The 16,203-nt window shown below is 48.9% G+C and overlaps 1 protein-coding gene across 1 annotated transcript in view; it reads right to left on the bottom strand.

Moving 5' to 3' along the window:
• LOC119377296 (acetylcholinesterase) overlaps positions 1-1,009 on the bottom strand; it is a 34,994-nt gene extending 33,985 nt beyond the window's left edge. The window contains exon 1 of the mRNA XM_037646828.2: positions 759-1,009. The gene's annotated coding sequence lies outside the window, so the exon portion shown is untranslated. The remainder of the gene's footprint in view (positions 1-758) is intronic.
• Positions 1,010-16,203: the final 15,194 nt, after the last annotated feature.

Below are 16,203 nucleotides of genomic sequence, written 5' to 3'. Positions count from 1 at the left end.
ATACTGACGTATGTCCTCTACCGTCAGGGCTGACGTTATGTCGCACCATAAGTTACCCTTTCCCCACCAGTGTTGTCGACGTGCCTGCTAAGACCACGATGTACACACAGCTACTGTACTTACAAAAACAAACTCGATCTACCTCGTAACGCTTGGCTCAAAGCCGTAAAGTACTCATTCTAAAAAGACAGGGCGTGCAAACAAGGACACAAGAAAGAAGTCAGGACACCACAAACGCCGTAAAGTACAGCATAGAAGTACTCGCTGACTGCTTCGCATGAAACCGATTCCCACAACGCGTGGGATCTGCCGAATTTTTATTTATTTACTTTTATTTTTTACTTGATTCTTCAAGAAAACGTTGAAATTGTCATAATAAGGAGGAAAAAACGACGTATTCCTCGACCAATGGAAATTTGATGCATTCAACGGATAGACACCACGATCAAACATGTGTACTGCAGAGATACCTTATAAAGAGCATAACTTTATACGAGTACATGGGCCTATAATGTGTTCGCTTACGTGTGTCACGCACACGGAGACTATTTGGGCTCATGCTTTACCTACCACACGCCCCGTCCGCTTCAAAAGAGTTTAAACAAAAATCCAAATCCCACCAAAACTTTAGCACGCTTCATCCAAATAGAGACACATTTAGTCTTGCGCTATCATTCGAGCTCCCACGCTTCTACACGTTTTGTTCAGATGTGTGCGTAATAACCACGCGAAGATGGGAAAGCACAAATATTACTTACTTTCAGTAGCTGTTCTTTTGTCGGCTCTTCTCTTGTCTCTCTAACCGGTAAACCTACGGCGAACGCCGGAGGATAGCGAGGGTGTTTAGCACTGCGGAGCCGTAATTCAACGGTGTCCACAAAGAGTGCATGTCATTGCGAATGCCGAAAGAGATGTGGCGGTAATGGAGGGCGATCCTTACGATTCTAACGTCTGCATGCGAAGGACGTCCACGCTCAGCAATTTTGACACTGGGGTGTGTCGGCCGCCTCTACGGAAACGACGCAGCTGGGCCGATATGATTCCACGTAAGGGAGACCTGTGTACATTGATGTCACGGAGTAATAAAAAGAAAAAAAAGAAGAGCGCTGGTCGTGCATCACTCACCAAGTGCATAATGTTTGCTATGCAGCGCTCGTACTAGCGTACTTTTGCGCACGTAGCATCCAATGGAACCTTGGAGACACCGTACGAAAAAAAGAATATAGCGACAAGAAAGATATGATGACGACGCTCATATGTCGTGTGATAAAATTGCCCGTACGCCTTCGCGTCTGCTACACCTTGGCATTGAAATGGGATAGGAATCGAGTCACCTATTTCAATATTTAAATTTGATTGTGACGGATTGGAAATAAAGGCGATATGATTAACCGTGCATTGCTTAGTTTTTCTCTGTCTGTCGGGATATTTACTTTTTTTATTAAATGCGAAGCATTTCTTATTTTAATTCGCATAATACAAAACCACGTGTAGCCCTAGCATGTGGAAGAAGTGCGCCGACACAGATACAATGCAAAACGGAACGAACACAAGGGTACGCATAATGATTCCAGAGAACCGCACGGCAACAGAACAATAGAAGATCCCAATGTCGAAGCTCGTCTAGACAAAAACCATTGAGAGAATAGGCTCCAAGTGGTTCTACAGCGTTAATATGATGATTGCGTACGACTTCTCATTCTTAAAACGTTCTGAGGAAAAGGAGATTACATAAACAGCTTTGTTTTGCCTAAGCCTGCGCATACAGTGAAAGTTCGAGAATAACGGGCTTGACGGGATAAAAAGTGCTGCTGTTGCGCTTTTTACGGACAACTGGTTTTAGAGACTTATATAAAATTTATTTCCCTGGACCTATTCTCCCGCATGTGGTAGTTAGCCTGTCTAACTCGCTATTCTCCTTTCCTTTCCGGCTACTCCTTCCTTCCGTATCCTACTTAAATAATTTCATCGTGAACCTGCAGTAACATCATTCTACTTCACACTAGCCAGGTCGTTAGTACATTTAGATAATGTAAAGTAGATATAAAACTAAGTAAATTCAATACATACGTTAAACTATTCGTGAAAAAAGCTTCACTGAAGTGAATTGATCAGTGCCACCCAGTCACTTATGCAGGAATGTACAAATGTGTTCTCTTTATTATACTACCACGCCCGTTTCTTGTTTTATTTTGATGTATTCGGGTTTGACCAGCAAGGACGCTTAGCAACGCTCGACGCTGACCGCACCGCAGTGCTCGAGAAGCTTCGCGATTACAGTAGATCACTTTAAGCTTGCGCGCAGGACGCGTATCGTCTAGATTATAGCAGAGCTTGCGCGACCACTAGTGATAAGACTGCAAAGTTCGATGCGGGATGTATAAAAGACGGCGCGTCCCAGCCATGAGCAGTTTATGGACGGCCGACGCCCTGTTAATTAGCCGCTATCAGTGTACAGCGTGCAAGGTCGCAGCGTGTATTGCTGTAGTTTGAGTTCTCATTTCGCGGCCACAAGTTCGGCCAAATAAAGAGTTTCATCTTGAACACGCCGACTGCTGTCTTCGTCGACGTCATGACCCCGTGACAATATGAAGGAAGGGAATTTTTGTGGGCTAGCTTCTTTGTTTGGAATAACCGTATTGAAAACCAGCAGATAATGAAGCCAAGGAAGGTATAGGGGGCGTTAATTGTGCTGTTTTAAGTGTATTGTAACAATTGTGATATAGATGTGAAGAAAGTAAAGTGGATGAAAAGACAACTTGCCGCCGGCAGGGACCGATCCTGCGACCTTCGGATTACGCGCCCGATGTTCTTACCAACTGAGCTACAGCGGCTGTATTAAAGCTGTAATAAAACAGCTTGACTAAGGCCCAGAAGACCAAATACATGGTAACAAGTGACAGCCGAAAAGAGTTACAACAGATGTACAAGTCACATCACACGCGGTAGAAAAAAAATGTGTACAAAAACAAAGCATGTAACAATACCAGTGTAAGCGTTGTGGCGTAATCGTGCAGATGTAATCGTGTTTACGTTTTGTCATGCTGCCCCTACCGGGGCAGTGCCCGGCGCATGCGTGCCATACAGGCACATGTATATATTCGAGAGTAAATAAAGAGACGGGGCGTTTCCCGTTCGTGTTCAACACGGTGTCGTTCGTCACGGAAACCCGGCATGGTGTCAGAAGTGTAGCGCACTGCGTTTCGAGCCATGGAGAGTGCAGAAAATGCGGGTTTCTGCCAGCCCTTTCCGGTACAACCGCCAACAAGCTTCAACTTTTACAAGGTGTCAGAGTGGCCGGCCTGGGTACAAGACTTCGATGATTATCGATTTGCTTCCGGCCTTAGTGAGCGCACTGGGGAGGCCCAGGTATGTACGCTGATGTATACGATGGGAAGACAGGCTCGCAACATATTCCGAACCTTTGAATTATCGGAAGAACAGTCAAAGAACCACGAACTCGTGAAGAAACGCTTTGACGCATACTTCGTTGCCACACGGAATCTGGTCTACGAAAGTGCGTGCTTCCATCGTCGCCACCAAGCTGCAGGTGAATCGGTGGACCAGTACGTGACGGCGCTACGTACGCTGGCAGATAGGTGCGACTATGGCGAGATGAAAGAGAGGATGATCCTCGACCGGTTCGTCGTCGGACTGCGGGACACCAAGCTGTCCGAGGCCCTTCAAATGGATGCAGCACTGAATCTGGAAACCGCACTGTCGAGGACAAGAACGAAAGAAGCGGTACAACAACAACAACAGGAACTTCATAGCAGTGCGTACCACCAAGCAACCGGCGTTGAGGTCGACGCAGTTCATCAACGAGAAGCTCGGGGGCGGGCAGAGGACGAACGGGTCAACGGGTGTCCGAAAGTGTGCGGCGTGTGGCAGAACCCGTCATTGGAAGTCATCGTGTCCTGCAAAAGGTGCAATCTGCTATGGGTGCCCATGACGGGGACACTTCGCTGCGGTGTGCCCACAAAGGCAGGACTTCACGAATGCAGAAGCAAGTACCTCCGAGGTAGGCCTGTGCAGTGCTTCGAGTGAGCAGTTAGACCGAAAGAGTGTAACTTACTTTGTTGGGACTTTAGCTGGTACATACGTTTGCAAGAGCTCGCTTTGTTCAAGTCGCTATTGACGGGATGACTGTGTCTGCTAAAGTCGACACAGGAGCAGAGGTAAACGTTGTTCTAGCATCCTTCTCTGGTGTACCGAAAGATCTTGAGCAGTCTAACGTAATTTTGAAGGGACCGGGCAGTGAAGTGTTAGACGTAAAGGGAAAATTCACTGCCAACATTCTGTGGAGACGATGTCAGGTTAGGCAGGATGTTTTTGTCGTCAACACGGCGGGTAATGTCATTTTAGGCTTGCCAGCAATAGAAGCTTTAGAAATAGTGAAATTTGTAGACGAGGCCTCAGTCCATCAAGCTGTGCAAACGCGCTTCCCTTCTTTGTTTCGCGGTTTAGGTAGCATGAAAGGAGAATAATGTATTAGTCTCAAAGAAGACTCAGTGCCCTATGCCATTCACACCGCACGTCGTATACCCATCCCGCTGAGGGATGGCGTGAAATGCGAGCTACAGGAAATGAAAAAAAAAAACGGAGTCATTCGTAAAGTGGAAGGGCCGACGGAGTGGTGTGCTGGCATAGTGCCCGTCTTGAAGCCTTCCGGGCAAGTTCGCATCTGTGTCGATCTCACGCAGTTGAATATGAGTGTGAAACGTGAGCGGTTTGTGCTCCCCACTGTTTATGAGACACTTGGGCTGCTTAGCGGAGCAATGGTGTTTTCTAAACTTGACGCGAACTCGGGATTCCATCAGGTAAAGCTAAGCAAGGGCTGTCAGCTACTGACATTTATCACTTTTGGACGTTATTGCTTTGAGCGTCTGCCGTTTTGAATAACATCTGCTCCTGAGTATTTCCAAAGGCAGATGTGTGAAATCCTTGATGGAGTGCCGGGTGTCATAAACCTAATGGACGATGTACTAGTCTTTGGTTCGTCTCAGAAAGAGCATGATGAGCGACTGTTCCAGATTTTGAACCGATTGGCAGAAGCCGGCGTAAGCTTGAATCAGGAAAAATGTCAGTTCAGTGTAAAAGAGCTTTGTTTTTTGGGATGCCGAGTGAGTAAACATGGCATACGGCCGGACCCAGCTAAAGTTGGGGCGATCAGTGAGATGAAGCCACCGAAAAGTGTAAGTGACATGCGCCGATTCCTTGGTCTCGCAAATCATTGCTCGCGGTTTATCCCAGACTTAGCAGATAAGACCGCGCCGTTACGTCAGTTGCTGCAAAGGAACAAGGAGTGGATTTGGGCCGCACCTCAGCAGATAGCCTTTGACAGCGTAAAGCAGGCTATCTGTTCGGATAGGTGTATGGCAAAATTTGATCCGCGTAATCAAACTATTCTTTCTTGCTTCAGGTACAACCAAACAAAGAAAGACGGCCAGTTGTGTTTGTTTCCAGATCATTGACACCAACAGAAATGCGCTATGCGTAAATTGAAAAGGAGACTCTAGCTCTAACCTGGGCGACCGAACGTCTCGAAAGTTACGTGCGTGGGCCGCACATAACGCTAGAAACGGATCACAAACCACTAGTCACATTGCTAGGAAAGACCCCGCTTGATCTGTTACCGCCGCGTATTCAACGATTTCGAATGCGTCTGATGCGATTCAGTTTCGAGGTGGAATTTGTTCCAGGAAAAAACTTGGAAATTGCTGACGCACTTTCTAGAGCGCCTACACGAGAGGAAAAAAGTACGGACGTCCTTTCTGTAGAGGAGGTCAACGCGTTTGTTTTCGGGGTGTTGTCAGAGTTGAGCGAGTCGGACCAGTTTCAACTGGTAGCCGAAGAGCATGCAAAGGACGAGACCTGTCGTACTCTGTGCCGTTATCTTCGTGAAGGATGGCCGGGCTCAACTTCGATGTCAAACGTATTGAGGCCATATTGGCAGGATCGTGCAACTCTGAGCGTGTGCAGAGGAGTGCTCATGCATGGCACGCGCCTCGTTGTGCCGAACTCGCTCCAGAATAGAATGTTAAGTCTGCTTCACGAAGGCCATCAGGGTATCGTGAGGTGCAGGGCGAGAGCAAGAGAATCCGTTTGGTGGCCTGGTTTGAGCTCTCAACTTGCTACCGTGGTTGGCGATTGCCGCGTTTATTCGCAGTTTAGAGACCAGCCGAGTGAACCTATGATCCCCACCCAGACACCTAATCGACCATGGCAAAGGGTCGCAGCAGATATCTTCCACCTCCATGGCCGGAACTACTTGCTTTTAGTGGACTATCCATCGCGGTTTCCAGAGATATGTTTGCTGACATCTCTTACCAGCACCAGCGTTGTTAGTCACATCAAAGAGGTCTTTGCAAGGCAAGGTATTCCGGAAGTGCTGGTAACAGACAACGGTCCTCAATTCGTTAGTGAATAATTTAAGGAGTTCGCGAGGGCTTATGGATTCAAGAGTGTGACGTGTAGCCCGAGGTACCCGCAGGCAAATGGGGAGGTAGAACGAATGGTGAAAACAGTAAAAGGGCTACTCCTAAAGTCTCATGATCCCTATTTCGCTCTGTTAGCCTACAGGGACACTCCGGCACTACTAGGAAGAACACCAGCGGAGCTGCTCATGGGACGGCGGCTTCGTACCACCCTGCCTCTCCACCTAGACAGGTTGATTCCAAAGACGCCCAACCTGAAAGAGGTGCGGAAAAAGGATGCGGTTGTCCGGGACAAGCAGTGACAAAATTACGATCGCCGCCACGCTGTCCGCCACCTTGTCCCATTGGTGCCGGGGGACACTGTCTGGGTCAAGGACTGCAGACGGCAAGACGTCATCTGTCGGCGCGCTAAACGGCCACGGTCGTATGTTGTCGGTTTGGGGAGCGGCCTCCAGATCGAACGCAACCGGAAATTGCTAGTCAAGCAAGCGCCAAGCAGAGTCCCAGAAACCGTTATGGTATTTCTGTATGTAGTGTTGTAGGTACCTTTTGATTTGTGTGTGGCTCTTCTCATTCTGTTCTGTCATTTTGAATGCAACAACAAATGCTTCTTACGGTGGTTTTAGGGGCGAAGCTCCTTAAGGCGGCACCCGTTCGTCCCTCGTAGTCGTAGTCGTAGTAGTGCGTAACCAGTCGTAACGCTAGTACCAGATCTTGACCTCCAAGGTGGTGCCGGTGGGAGATTTTTCCTGTGCGTTGTTGAACAATAAAAAATTCGCAGCGTGCGCGTTAACTAAAAGCCGAATTCTTCTGTCTCTCATTCCCCATTAGCAGCCATTGGCATGTTCCAGTAGGAAACGTTAGTAGAAGTAGAAGTGTAAGTGTTAGCTAAAAGCCGACTTCTTCTGTCGCTCATTCCCATTAGCAGCCATTGTTTACCTCGAAGGTAGTGCCTGGTGAGATTTCTCCTGTGCGTGATTAAACAATAAAAATTTTGTTCAAAACGCCGTTGATTGATGAAATAAACCAACGAAAGACGCCCGATGTTTTCTAAAAGCAAAACGAAAGAACGCCAGATGTTTCTAAAGCAAAACGAAAAGACGCCAGCTGCTTAACGAAAGACGCCAGAAGGTTTCTAAAGCAATATGGTTTTCTAAACAATGAAAATTCACAGCGTACATGTAAAATTAAAGTGAGCTGCAAGTCGTCATAACTCTCATCGAACCTTTAGTATAAACGCGCCCGATCTCACGTCGGTGATGATGTACTGGGCAGAATTCACGGAAGATTCACGGTTTAACGATGAACCTCCGCAGCTTCGCCCACTCATCATCATTCACTCCGTGGATATGCTGTGATTCTTTTAAGTTCTTTTGTTTAAAAAGGAGAGATGTGGCGTAATCGTGCAGATGTAATCGTGTTTACGTTTTGTCATGCCGCCCCTACCGGGGCAGTGCCCTGCGCATGCGTGCCATACAGGCACATGTATATATTCGAGAGCAAATAAAGAGACGGGGCGTTTCCCGTTCGTGTTCAACACGGTGTCGTTCGTCACGGAAACCCGGCAAGCGTAACATGCAATTATTTTTTGGATAAACACTATTCTAACAACAAAGAATACTAACAGATTGCTCAAATTCATTTACAGAAAAGAAATCGTAATACTACAAGTACAAGGAAAAAAAGCAGCAATAGTACATCTGTAATTCTGGCAGTTAACCACACGTAACAATAATATCAACACAATATAATAAAAGAAAAGCGTGGTAGCTGATCATATTGCCACGCGCTTAATATGCCAGCGAGAAAGAGGCAGACGAAGACGCAGTAGCTCTCGCGCCAGTGTCTTTGTTTTGGCTGTGCTGTGCCGACCCCGTTCGGGACTTGGGGCCTTGTATCGCCGCCTTGTGCACGTCGCCTTTGTATTAAACGTGACATTTTATTGGTGGAGGTGCTGGGTAATCTCACCTATGCAACAGACCCCTTCCAGTAGCAGGAACGCGAACCAGAAACCGGAACTTACGCCAGTACACCGCGCTAGCCGGAGAATTCGGGGACTGGCCCCCGAGATTGTGCCCTGCTGTACAACTTCAACGTCGACAGGTATGGAGGATACTACTGCGCTCACCCCTGCTGCCATCCCTGCTGGTGCAGCTGCAGGTGCACCCGCTTACTACACACTGCAAAAACCGCGCGTGCCGAGTCCCTTCCGTGGTGGTCTTTTTGAAGACGTGGAAGACTGGCTGGCTGAGTTCGAGCACGTAGCGGATTTCAATGGATGGGACGAAGACGCGAAACTCAGGAATGTCTACTTCAGTCTTCTGGATGGTGCTCGTACATGGTTCCAGAACCGCAAGGGCCTCCTAACATCATGGCGCGAGTTCTGTCGCAGGCTCCTCGAGACGTACTCCAGCCCTGATCGTCGAGAGCGAGCTGAATGGGCCCTCCAGTCCCGCATTCAGATGCCTAATGAAGGTGTGGCTATGTACGTGGAGGATATGGTCCATCTGTTCAACCGAGCCAATCCAAACATGCCGGAAGACAAGAAGCTGCGACACTTGATGCGAGGTGTGAAAGAGCAGCTCTTTGGTGGACTCATTCGTAGTCCGCCGAAGACGGTTGCGGAGTTCCTCACTGAAGCCGTCGCCATGGAGAAGGCGCTGCAGCAGCGGAACCAGTATGATCGGCAAGTGAATGCTACCTATACTACCAGCCTAGGATCATTCCCGACTGACGTGGAAACGCTTCGGCAGCTTATACGTTCGGTTGTCCGCGACGAACTGCAACAGTTGCACCAGGCGCAGCAGCAGCCTACCACTAACTGCATCGCCAGCATCATACGCGAAGAAGTGCAGCATGCGCTCGGAGCGCATCGTCGCGAAGCACCTGTTCAGGTTCCTGCACCACTTCAGGCGTTCGCACCTTCAAGTGAACCTCGACGTGTGAGTTACGCCGACGCTTTGAGACGCACCGTCCCGTCGTCGGTGACACCACCTCCGGTGAGCGGCTTCCAGCACGCCAGTTATGCCGACACATTCGGACACATCTCACCCGCAACAGTGCCGCTATCGGCAGCAACCCCGTATGCCACACTTCAGTCTGCACAGGCGGTTCCTTATTTTGAGGACACTCGGCCCGCAGCGCGTAAATCCGACATTTGGCGCATGCCGGACCGACGACCGCTCTGCTACCACTGTGGTGAGGCGGGTCACGTGTACCGAGAGTGCCAGTACCGGCGACTTGGCCTTCAGGGTTTTCCTGCCAATTCACCCCGTCCCCGGTTCGGACAGCGACCACCCGAAATTGAAGATTTTATCGCTCGGCAGCGTCTACCACCCAGGCGTCAGTCGCGTTCACCATCACCACGGTCGCCATCCTATTCGGGCAACAGGAGTCGGATGCCGCAAGGACGATCTCCGAGCCCTCACCTGGAAAACTGACGCCAGCGACCTTTCGAGGCGAGGCCGCTGATTATCGACGTGATGAAGACCTCGACCTCCACTCGACGAGACATCGGACCGACGGAAATTCGACGACGAATGTATCCCAGCCTGGCGACATTTCAATGGACATACCTGTGCTTATCGACGGTCGGAATGTAACTGCTCTAGTAGATACTGGCGCTGACTACTCGATCATTAGCGGAAAATTGGCCAGCCTACTGAAGAAAGTTATCATGCCTTGGACAGGGTCCCACGTAGGCACTGCTGGAGGACATGTCACGCCGCTTGGTGTGTGCACTGCGAGGCTACAAATACGAAGTTCCACGTTTTTGGTCAGCTCCCTCGTGCTACGCGAATGCTCCCGCGAATTAATTCTCGGAATGGACTTTCTTCGGGAATACGGTGCCATAATCGACCTACGCAGACGCTGCATTTCCTTTTCTACAGTCAAGGCTACGTCAAAGGACACCTGCCGCCGTACAGCCGCCCTTCGTGTTTCCGACGACAGTGTGACAATACCACCTCGTGCAAGTATCATGATTCAGGTGTCTTCCGAAGGAACAAGTGATGGTGAAACACTGGCAGAGTGCAACGTCTCCCTGTTGCTGGCGCTTGGAATTTCTGTGGCACGAGGCATCGTTGACATTAGGAACGGTCAAGCCGAGGTCATGATCACGAATTTCACAAATGAGCATCGTCACCTGTTCCGTGGCACTGCCGTCGCCTACGCTGAAGCCTTGGAGAACGTCATTGAGTGTTTTACGTGTGAAGACAGTAGCCGCGATGGACAAGCCGTAACAGATGTTGACATCAACAACGCACTGTCAGAAGAGCACAAGAAGGCCTTGCGAGAGCTGTTACTTGAATTCAGGACGTGCTTTGCTCAATCGTCTAAAGTGAGTCAGACGCCAATCACGCAGCACAGGATAATCACTTACGATGACGCAAGACCTATCCACCAACAGCCATACCGTGTCTCGCAGAAAGAACGCGCAGCCATTAAGGAGCAAGTCAAGGAAATGATCGACGATGGCGTTATCCAGCCTTCGAACAGTCCGTGGTCATCACCCGTCGTCCTGGTCAAGAAGAAGGATGGTACGCTTCGCTTCTGTGTCGATTACAGAAAGCTCAACAACGTCACAAAAAAAGACGTTTATCCGCTGCCGCGTATTGATGACTCTCTTGACCGGCTACGGCGAGCGAAGTATTTTTTCTTCCCTTGATTTGAAGAGTGGCTATTGGCAAATCGAGGTTGATGAACGCGACCGTGAAAAAACAGCCTTTGTCACGCCGGATGGCCTCTATGAATTTCGAGTGCTCCCGTTTGGTCTCTGCTCTGCGCCAGCTACCTTCCAACGCATGATGGACACTGTGTTAGCCGACTTAAAGTGGCAAAGCTGCCTTGTCTACTTAGATGACGTGGTCGTGTTTTCCGCCAGCTTCTCCGAACATCTGAAGCGACTACGACAAGTACTCGAGGCAATCCGGTCGGCTAACCTTACGTTAAAGCCACAGAAATGCCACTTTGGCTACGAAGAACTGAAGTTCCTTGGGCATCTTGTGAGCGCGGAAGGCGTTCGTCCTGACCCCGAGAAAACCACCGCTGTAGCAGCCTTCCCGACTCCTGCCGATAAGAAAAGTGTTCGGCGGTTCCTTGGGCTATGTGCATACTACCGGCGCTTTATAGGCAATTTTTCGAAAATTGCCGAACCACTTACTCGACTCACTAGAGCCGACACACCATTCGTTTGGAGCTCTGAACAAGAAACTGCATTCACCGAGCTTCGCCATCGCCTGGCATCACCTCCTGTTCTTGGGCACTTCGACGAGGAAGCCGAAACAGAAATTCACACCGACGCCAGTAACATCGGTCTGGGCGCGGTACTCGTGCAGCGGCAGGAGGGAGTTGAAAGAGTCATCGCTTACGCAAGTCGCACCCTATCACGCCCGGAGTCCAACTACAGTACCACGGAGAAGGAGTGCCTTGCCGTCGTATGGGCACTTGCTAAATTTCGACCGTACCTCTATGGCCGCCCATTCAAGATAGTGACGGATCATCACTCGCTGTGCTGGCTCGCGAACTTACGAGACCCTTCCGGACGACTAGCACGGTGGAGCTTACGTCTGCAGGAGTACGACGTCACTATCGTGTATAAGTCAGGTCACGCACACGAAGATGCAGACACGTTATCACGCGCGCCAGTTGAACCTCCCGCTCAACACCTCGAAGATGACTGCCCTTTTCTTGGAGCCGTAAGCATAACAGACTTAGCTACACGGCAGCGAGCAGACGCTGGATTGCGACCTATAATGGAACATCTAGAAGGCCGCAACGTATCTCTGCCCCCGAATATCGCCCGCGGATTGTCATCATCCTTTTGTTTGCGACAGGGCGTGTTGTACAAGAAGAACGCTGCTGCCAGCAACAAAACTTATCTATTGGTCGTTCCAGCAGGGCTTCGTGACGAAATTCTATTTGCCTGCCACGACGAACCTTCATCTGGCCACCTGGGCATCACCCGAACCCTCGCTAGGGTACGCAAGTCATACTACTGGCCGAAACTTGCCGCTTGCGTTAAACAATACGTTCAAGCCTGCCGCGAATGCCAGCGCCGAAAGTCCCCATCTGTTAAGCCTGCGGGGTTACTTAACCCTATCCAGCCACCCAGAACACCCTTCGATCAAGTCGGCATGGACCTCCTGGGCCCGTTTCCCTTGTCGTCTTCGGGAAACAAGTGGATAATCGTCGCTACAGATTATTTAACCCGCTACGCTGAAACGAAGGCTCTTCCCAAAGGCACAGCTTCCGAAGTCGCTCAGTTTTTCACAGAGAGCGTTGTACTACGCCACGGCGCTCCATCCTGCGTCATCACAGACCGAGGAACGGCGTTTACGGCAAGGCTCCTTGAGAAGGTTTTTCAGCTAAGTTGCACCACGCATCGCAAGACAACAGCCTATCACCCACAGACAAACGGATTGACCGAAAGGCTGAACAAAACGATAACTGATATGCTGTCTATGTACATAGACGTACAGCACAAGACGTGGGATGAGGTGCTGCCTTACGTAACATTCGCGTACAATACCGCTACGCAAGAGACCACACGCTTCACGCCGTTTCGTCTCCTATACGGTCGTGATGTTCAGACGATGTTGGATGCAATGCTCCCCTGCGACATTGACAACATCGACAATCTTGACGAAGATGCTGAGTGTTTTGTGCAACGAGCCGAGGAAGCACGCCAACTGGCCCGCGTGAACATCAAGAAACAACAGGACGTCGACACACGGCGCTATAACCTCCGCCACAGACAAGTCGATTACCAACCGGGTGACCAAGTGTTGGTATGGACCCCCGTGCGCCGCAAAGGTCTTTCTGAAAAGCTTCTCAGTCGGTATTTCGGCCCTTACAAAGTGCTACGACGAGTGAGCGACGTCAACTACGAAGTCCTTCCGGACGGAAGCCAATCACCACGACGCCGACAGCCACGACCCGAGATTGTGCACGTGGTGCGGTTAAAACCATACTACACATTGTGACATTGATGACATTAGGTTTTCGTTTATGTTTACCGTGAATGCTTCGTTGAGCATCGAGGCGATGCTCCTTCGGGAGGAGGGGCAATGCCACGCGCTTAATATGCCAGCGAGAAAGAGGCAGACGAAGACGCAGTAGCTCTCGCGCCAGTGCCTTTGTTTTGGCTGTGCTGTGCCGACCCCGTTCGGGACTTGGGGCCTTGTATCGCCGCCTTGTGCACGTCGCCTTTGTATTAAACGTGACAATATACAGCAATATACAGCGAAATATAGTAAACATTATGAAATAATTCAAATGTATGAATACATTAGTATTTCAGAAATATTTCACGAAATGTATTAAGCGCAGGTTTATGTAAACCTTTGTGGTTATTTAGAATACATGGGAGGTTATATCTCAATGACTGTAGTTTATAGACAGTGCGAAAGCGTGGTATAAACCAGCCTCCTACATTACGGGTATTGATAGCGTGACTGTTGCGTTGCAGATCAGCAGTTAACTCGATACTATAGACTTACTGTTTAATAACACACCTTCAAGCGTTCAGTCTATACAAATGCTACCTGGAATAAGTGATCACACAGTGTATGGGAAGCAAATATTCAGTATACAAAAGTACCAAATAGTGGCCACAGGTTGATGTATAACTATTCAAAAGCCCACACAAGCGCCATCTTTCGAGCACTTCATGATTACTATGACATATTTGAGACGCTGTCTGAAACCGAAATGGTTGATTAATCGTGGTAAATATGGAAAGTGAAGTTATTCGGGCTAGCTGAGCAATACGTGCCATAGTGGACAATGGCCAAGGTAAATGTAACTGGTATCGAAGCTTCCATAGAAGCCCATTTGTTCAGAAAATGGCTGCTCATCAGCTGCTCATGGGGCTTAGCGCCATCTGTGTGAGGAAGAAACACTTCCGGCAGAATAAAAAAATAAAGCGGATGTGACGCAATATCTGGCAAAAGTGACGTCATTTTGTTGGCACTAGCGCGAAATTAGACCTCAAAATATTTTAGGGGCGAAGCTCTTTAGGGTGTGGGTCGTTCCCTCCTCTGTAGTAGTAGTACGTATGTCGCCACGTCTAGTTTATTGAATTGCTCACTAGATGGCGCTTCATGTATTCCTTAGAGCTCTAGTTTAATGAATTGCTCACTAGATGGCATTTCATGTATTTCTTTTAGTTGCTGTTTAAAGATGACAGATGACACTTGTATAATGCCAATGGCGCATGTGATTGGATGCCTGCGATAGTAAAAGGCGCTCGCTCTTGGCACGCTTTCTCTTTCGCTCGGGAGCGGACACTTTCCCTGCATTTCACCGATCAAAAAGCGGTGATAATGAAGGGACCACGTAAACCAATAGTACAATAAAAGTTTGATGTTTAATATATACACGGCGTTTCACACTCTTTATATGATGTACTGGGCGAATTTCACAGAAGAGTTTCACGGTTTACCGATGATTCCCTCCGGAGCTTCGCCCCATTCATCATCATTCACCCCGTGGATATGGTGTGATTTTTTTCTTAGGCCCCTGATGGCTAAGGACTCACGCTATAGCGAGCCGGCAAACTCTTCGCGAGTGCGCTTGAAGCCACCGCTAGCTAAACTAATACCGACCCGTGACTAAACAGCGGTCTTTAAGTGTACCGCCGTTCAATTCGTCGTGGTTATACCAGGAAACCTTATTTTATTCTGCGTTTATGTCATCTTACACAGTGAGAATAAAGTAGGCAGTAGCGTACCTCTCACGTTTGCAGCGTTGCGTATTTGCTTCGCACATGCGCAGGGGACTTAAAGATAGCATTGCATGTGTGCTTTAGTTCTAACAAGAAGAAATGACGCCTGGTCACGCCAAAATAATGGTATTTCAGTTTTATTCAAGGCTCACAATAACGCAATTTTTTCACACCCTACACAATGAGCAATAAAAGTTGTAATAACTACAAAAAGTGCGTACACTACGTGCACTATGTTTTGCCTTATGTTCCGATAAATTAACCTTACGTGTAACGTATGAAGACGTGCGAATTGTAGCGCGACAAATAACTTACGATCTGCTCACCGATAACACGAAATATAGTAAGCACCACGTGTTCACGAAGGAAACCGCACAGCAGGAGTACTGATCCATGAAAATCCAGCAAGCACACCACTCTGGACCGTTGCCCCGGTGTCTTATCTAGACGAGAGGGCTTGCCAGGCGCACGCGTGTTGCTATTGCATCCTTGGAACACCACATCGTGTCCGCGAGTACCTAGAAAAGCGTTCGTCGTGAAATGTTTGCCGCGTCGTGCCGTTGCCCGTTGGACACCGTAGCCAACACGTTCACCAACGATGAAACGCACCTCGCAACTTCGCGCTCGCCAAAATCTAATTCTCACCACAATATTTCAAGAACACATGCAAGTGCGAAACACCAGAACACCTGAGGGGGCGTATCGCCGCAGGCGAACTTACGAGCGCGCCTTTCCATGCACCGCAAGGGCTGCACTGAATAACAATGACGTGCGCCTTCTTCAGGGGGCGCTAAGAAAAAGGTTTGTTGTAGTAATTAAACACTGTCATACATTCTTGACCCATTGCGCCTACGTAATACTGTTCGGGAAATAAATGTAATTTGTAAAACATAAAGATTGCTTTAGCCTTGAATAAAACTTGGTTTTTCGCCATTAGTGTTTGTTCCCTCCAAACATAGTCGCACTTCAATCGCAGCACCCATAACTCCCCTTGCTTGTGTCGTTGGCAATAGGTTCTTAACCGCTTTTGGCTCGAAGCTT

This window comes from Rhipicephalus sanguineus, unplaced genomic scaffold (assembly GCF_013339695.2).
Source record: "Rhipicephalus sanguineus isolate Rsan-2018 unplaced genomic scaffold, BIME_Rsan_1.4 Seq4303, whole genome shotgun sequence".
Taxonomy (NCBI): Eukaryota; Metazoa; Arthropoda; class Arachnida; order Ixodida; family Ixodidae; genus Rhipicephalus; species Rhipicephalus sanguineus.
Note: the sequence above shows the minus strand (reverse complement) of the source record. Positions and strands in the feature narration are given on the sequence as shown.